Source organism: Echinops telfairi, unplaced genomic scaffold (assembly GCF_000313985.2).
Source record: "Echinops telfairi isolate 266 unplaced genomic scaffold, ASM31398v2 ScPeMD7_70;HRSCAF=299, whole genome shotgun sequence".
NCBI classification, from domain to species: domain Eukaryota; kingdom Metazoa; phylum Chordata; class Mammalia; order Afrosoricida; family Tenrecidae; genus Echinops; species Echinops telfairi.
The window spans coordinates 37,683,429-37,690,406 of record NW_022103968.1 but is presented as its reverse complement, the minus strand read 5'-3'; positions in this window follow the sequence as shown (position 1 = coordinate 37,690,406).

Genomic DNA, 6,978 nt, shown 5'->3' with positions numbered 1-6,978 from the left:
CAATGATATGATGTTTTGTTCTGATGATGCCTGATACCTGATCCCTTCGACACCTCGTGATCACACAGGCTGGTGTGCTGATTCCATGTGGACTCTGCTGCTTCTGAGCAAATGGCTGCTTATTTACCTTCAAGCCTTTAAGACCCCAGATGCTATAACTTTTGATAGCCGGGCACCATCAGCTTTCTTTGCAACCATGCAGAATAATTCTACTCAGTCTTGTAGTATTGCTATGAGTCAAAATAGATTTGGTTGGTCCTAACTCAAAAAATGCATTGCTAGAACTCTCCTTGATGTTATCTGGAGATAAGATGCTTTATACTTTTCTAATATTGCTCCTCTCCTGGATAGAAAACTACTTCTAAATCCCAGTAGTGCCTCCAAAATTCTTTCTGACCATTTATTCCTCCAATTCCCACGATCTCTCTGATGTTTGAAGCCCACGTAACAGTCTGCTACTTTCTATGATCCACTTTTGTAAGGCAAATTTATTTCTACATGTAAGGGTATAGAGAACCAAGCACATGCCTCCCAAATAAGCACTTTTTCAAGCAGTAACTGAGCAACAACCTTTAAGAAGTTATTGTCGTGGCAGAAAGTCAACTGAACAAGGAAATGATCTCTTTTTATTTTTTGAATCATATTATTGGGGGCTCATACAGATCTTATCACAATCCACACATACATCCATTGTGTCAAGCACATTTGTACAATTGTTGCCATCATTTTTTCAAAATATTTTCTTTCTATTTGAGAACCCTTGATAATTTATAAATTATTATTTTTTCATGTCTTACACTGACTGATATCTCCCTTCACCCACTTTTCTGTTGTCCATCTTCCTGAGAGGGGATTATATGTAGATCATTGTGATCAGTTGCCCTTTTCTGCCCCCATGTCCCCCCTACCCTCCTGGTATCGCTTCTCTCATTATTGTTCCTGAGGGGGTTATCTGTCCTGGATTCCCTGTGTTTCCAGCTCTTATCTGTACCATAGTACATCCTCTGGTCTAGCCAGATTTGTATGGGAGAATTGGGGTCATGATAGTGGTGGGGAGGAAGCATTAAAGTACTAGAGGAAAGTTGTATGTTTCATTGGTACTATACTACACCCTGACTGGCTCATCTTGTCCTTGTGACCCTTCTGTAAGGGAATGTCCAATTGTCTATAGATGGGCTTTGAGTCTCCATTCCACAGTCCCCTTCATTCACATTGATATGATTTTTGTTCTGCATCTTTGATGCCTGATAACCTGATCCCATCAACACCTCATGATCACACAGGCTGGTGTGTGTGTGCTTCTTCCATGTGGACTTTGTTGCTTCTCAGCGAGATAGCCACTTATTTATCTGCAATCCTTTAAGACCACAAATGCTATAGCTTTTGATAGCCGGGCACCATTAGCTTTCTTCACCACATTTGCTTATGCACCCATTTTGTCTTCAGCAATCATGTTGGGAAGCTGAGCATCACAGAATGCCAGTTTACTAGAATAAAGTGTTCTTATGTTGATAGAGTGTTTGAGTATAGACCCAATGTCCATCTGCTACCTTAATACTTAACATATAAATATATGTACATAGATCTATTTCCCTGTTGTTATTTATAGATACATTTACATATGTACATGCCTATATTTAGACCTCTATAAATGCCTGGTGCCTCCTAGTACTTTCCTCGATTTTCTTTTACTTTCCTCTTGTCCCACTATCATGTTTGGCCTTCATTTGGGTTTCAGTCATTCCTCTCAGTTACGTTGCCCTTGATCAAGCATCCCACACCCTCCTTGCCATCAATTTTAGAGGAAATAGTCTCTTAATTGAGCCAAAAATATTGCTTTTTAAAATTTGTATGTGATAGATCCACATAGCTTTCTGCCATCAGTTTCCTTTAATGACTTAGATACTTCTTTGGAAATTATAATTAAGGTAAAATATGCATCTTCCCTAACATAAATATCCCCAAATCTAGGTACATTAATTGTTTTCAGATAGTTGAGTCCCATCCAGCACTCAGAAGTATAGAAATTTAAACTTATTATTAATGGAATCAGTGTGGAAAGGCCTTTCACCAGACACCCCATGATTTACACGCCTTCGTTCCTACCATGTGAACTTGAAAAGGTTTCATTCAGAGGTTATCTATCTACTCCAGCTTTCTCATTTTACATCAGCAGAAGTTGAAGTGGAGACTTCAAGGTGTATAAGACCTGTTCAATATCACTGAGCTATCATACAGACCACACATTGGAGACATGCAGACACACTGGCTTTGTGTCTATACTGCTTACTCACTACCCTGAACCTGAATTCCCCTGATTATAACTCCAGAATATGGAACACTATAATTATCCAAGAATGTTGAAAGTACCATGGATGCTAAAAGGACAAACCAATCTGTATTGGAAGAACGAAGGCCAGCAGACTCCTTGGAGGCAAGGATGGTAAGACTTCATCTGACATACTTTGGACATCCTGTCAGAAGAGACCAGTCCCTGGAGAAAGACATCGTGTTTGGTAAAGTGAAGGGCAGCACAAAACCAGGAAGATGAGATGGGTTGATACAGTGGCTGCAACCATAGTCTGTCTCTTGTGTAGGAACAATTGTGAGGATAGCCTGGGACCGTGCAGTGTTTCCTTTTGTTGTGCAGAGGGTCACTGTGGGCCAGAGCCACTCCATGGCACCTAATAACAACAACACACTCATACAAACACTTTTTCACTTTTTTTTCTTTTCTTTTTTTAAAAATCATTTTATAGGGGGCTCAGACAACTCTTATCACAATCCATACATACATCCATTGTGTCAACCACATTTCAAACACATAATTTTATCAGCCAAAGATCCAAGTAATTTAATTCAACCTGTTCAAAGAATTGCCGTGAACTTCCCCTCTACTTGAAGCCAGACAGAGAAATCATGGGCTATAGAGTATGGTTTGTATTTTCTGAAGGTCTTCACAAACTTAAAGATATTATTTAGTAATTTCATTACTAATTGTAGCAAAGAAAATAGTTTCCTTTGATTTTGTCAGAAGAGTCAGGAATAATCCACATCACAGCAGTGTTAAGAAAGTACCTTTCAAATAAAGGGAAAGAGTTGTTTGTGGTACATTCATATTATCGGTTAGGAGTATAAATAAATCCATAGAAATTGACATACAATACTCACTATGTTAATCTAATGCTCTTAATATAAAATGCATTAAGTGATTGAATTGTTATTATATATTATACCTTACCTGGCAAATAGAGAGCTGTCTGATATCAAAAAGCAATTTAGAGGAGCCTTAAGCTTTTCGGTACCAAAGTCATTGCCCAGAGTCCACTGACTAACAATAATTTCACGCAGCCTGCCCACAGTAGCTCTTACAGGCTTCCTCTTCTACCTGACTTTTATGAAGCAAGACAAGAATGACTGTACTGCCCAAGGGAAAGGAGAATGTTGAGCAAGAGTCAAAGTACCTTTTGAAAATCATTTTTCAAATAAATATTGAAATTAAATAAGAGACTGTCAAGGAAGAAAAATCTCAAAATCTGTTAAGAATAAGAACAAAGACTTCATTGAGGAAGAGTAAGTGACTGGAATTGAACAGCACAAAGTGGAAATATACAATGCGCCACCATTCTGAACAGGGGAGAAGTTTTTATACACAGGGTCAGCATGAACAACTACAACAGACAATTCTTCCTTCATATTGCTTAATCAAAATTTTTTTATTAAATCATTTTATAGGGGGCTCATACAACTCTTGTGTCAATCACATTTGTACATTTGTTTCCCTCATTTTTCTCAAAACATTTCCTTTCTACTTGGGCTCCTGGTATCCGCTCCTCATTTTTCCCTTCCCTCCCCAGTCCCCCTCCCCCATGGACCCTTGATAATTTATGAATTACTAGTTTGTTATATCTGACACTGTCCGACATCTCCCCTCACCCACTTCTCTGCCGTCTGTCCCCCAGGGAAGAAGCCATATGTAGATCCCTATAATCTGGTCCCCCTTTATCCCCCACCTTCCTTCCACCCTTAACCAGTTTTGAACAAACATTTCCTGCTAGTGCAGCTTGGCTAAGTAATGTTCAGAGCAAGAAAACATGTTCCTGGAGTGTTCTTTGTGCATACTCATATTTTCTCAGAACAGCCATTTTTCCTTTGTCCCAGACTGTGCCCACCCAAGAGTAGTTCATGTTAGCCTTTTATTGAGCACCTGCTCTGAATGCCTCTATGTCTGCATTTTAGCTAGGGATTGGCACTGATGGTACACAATTGAGTATCTTTTCTTATGCAAAGACTCTGCATTCTGGAAAATCTAAAATAATAAAAATTATTTTCTTCCCCTTGCAAAGTTAGTAAGCCTCATCTTCAGGGTAAGTGAGTCTACATGAGACTAGGGCAGTCAAAAGGCCAAATTGGAAGAACAAATTCAGAACAAACTGTGGTGGTTACTTAATCTGGTGTCAATTTGAGGATTGAGAATGAAGGGGTAGAGTTTAGCCTGTCAAGCAGGTCATAGCTTGATGACCTCATTTGGAGGCGCTAAGGAGATAAAAACTCGCTGGAGGCAGCATACATGCTCACTCCCAGAGAGATATTCTTGTTGACAAGCCACATGGATACAAGCTGATGGGAGTCAGAGCCTCAGAGCTGAAGGAACCATGTAGAGACCCCTGCCAGAGCTGATATACCTCTACCACCACTGGATCCACAGGACTTTCCACCCACTGGCCTGTGATCTTCCTGCATTCAGTGTCATTGCATGTGTTGCATGAGTCTGAAGAGGGATTTATAGACGGGTACTAGACATATGGGCTAATATCAGACTTATGGACTTGGACTGAACTGGGCTGGGATGGTTTCTTAATATACCACTATTCTTTATATAAGGCTCTTTCTTATACCCATATGAGTGTCTCTGAATTTGTTTCTCTAGTCTACCCCGACTAACACAAATCTCAATCAACAAGAGGTCAACACAAACAAAGTGGAAACAAGGTGGGCGCTCGTTTAGTAGTTGAGATGCTGGTAAGGTTTTTAAGAATAGAACTCAAATAAAAAGGCTTTTAAGAAGAACTCAAAACAAAAGGAGATACACATATAACTAGTGGGAAAATGGCAAATTGAGGAGTAGGGTCAGTGTTCTTCTAATGATTCAGCTTCCTAGAAATGCCATTACTCTTTGATCGTCTGAGTTAGGGTTTGTGTCATAATGGAGGTACACAATGAAGGCAAAGAAGAATATGTCCAGAATTCAGGATATTCCTTAGGACATCTCTTAATACTAATATGCCCTGTGATTAAAGAAAATGGTAAACTATAGCAACCCAATTCTGACATGACTACTCATGGCTCAGACCCTTTCGGAATGAAGATTTGTATCACTCTGCTAGGTAAAGGACTACAACCAGCTAAGCTTGCTGAGAGTAAAGGGAGTGGGTGATGGGAAAAAAAGGAAGCTCTCAATACTGTACAGAGATGAGTGTAATTGTAGGAATGTTTCCTGCTTCTATGAATGTATCAAGTATTTTCATTTTGCTCATTTATAAAATATAAGATGTAAATAGGATAATGCATTTTCAGTTGTATGCATGTTACTTGTGCACGCATCTGACTTTGCTGTTTTCTTGATGTGGAGATTATGTGTGGTTTAAGGAGATGTGCACAGGTGCCAAATTGATAAAGATTAGATTGTGATAAAGTTTGCATGAACTTGGCTGGGCCAGGATTCTCATGGTTTGGCACTTGAGCTCTCATAATTCCCCATAAGGTGGTCAAATGCAATGTAGTCAACTCCATAATGTCACCTGTTGTGAGGAGTCAAGCAGTTGTAAAATGAGGGTGGAGTGCAAACCCCACTAGTCAGGTCACAGCCTAATGTAAATGAGAGGAAGTAACTTGAGAGATGTGACCTACTTTCTCTATAAGAGATGTCTGTGGCACCAGCCTGTGTGATCATGAGATGTAGAAGGGATCAGGTGTCAGGCATCAAAGAACAAAAATCACATCATTGAGAATGAGGAGGAGTGCAGAGTGGGGACCCAAGGCCCATGTGTAGGCAACTGGACATCCCTTTACAGAAGGGTCGTGGGGAGGAAAAGAGCCAGTTAAGGTGCAGGGTGCAGTGTAGCAACAATGAAACATACAGCTTTCCTCTAGTTCTTTAATGCTTCCTCCCTGCACTATCATGATCCCAATTCTGCCTTACAAATCCAGCTAGACCAGAGGATGTACACTGGTACAGATAGGAACTGGAAACACAGGGAATCCAGGACAGATGACTCCTTCAGGACCAGGGGTGAGAGTGGCAATACCAGGAGGGTGGAGGGAAGGTGGGATAGAAAGGGGGAACTGAGCATAAGGATCTATATATAACCCCATCCCTCGGGAAAAGACAACAGAAAAGTGGGTGAAGGGAGATGTTGGACAGTGTAAGGCATGACATAAAAATTTATAAATTATCAAGGGTTTGTGAAGGAGTGGGGATGGGGAGGGGGGCGATGAGGAGCTGATACCAAGGGCTCAAGAAGAAAGCAAATGCTTTGAGAATGATGATGGCAATAAATATACAAATGTGCTTGACACAATGGATATATGTATGTATGGAATGTGATAAGAGTTGTACGAGCCCCCAATAAAATGATTTTTTTTAAAGCGTGGATGGTTAGGCAATCTGTGTGACCTGATGCACCTTTCCTCCCATCATACAACCATCCAAGCAGGATAATTCTCAAGCATAGGTGCTATAGTTGGTGCAGTGAATTGTTTAATGTTTTCCTCCTAGCCCCAGTGTTTGTGATTCTCATGGTTGGGTGTGAAACTTGCACTGGTCAAAATTCTGTGTCAATTGGGCTGGGTCATGACTTTCAATGGATTGGCAGATACAGTGAACCCTCGTTTATCGCGGTTACTCGGTTCTAGACCCTACCGTGATAAATGAAATTCCGCGAAGTAGGATTCCTTATTTGTAAATCAAATATTTTC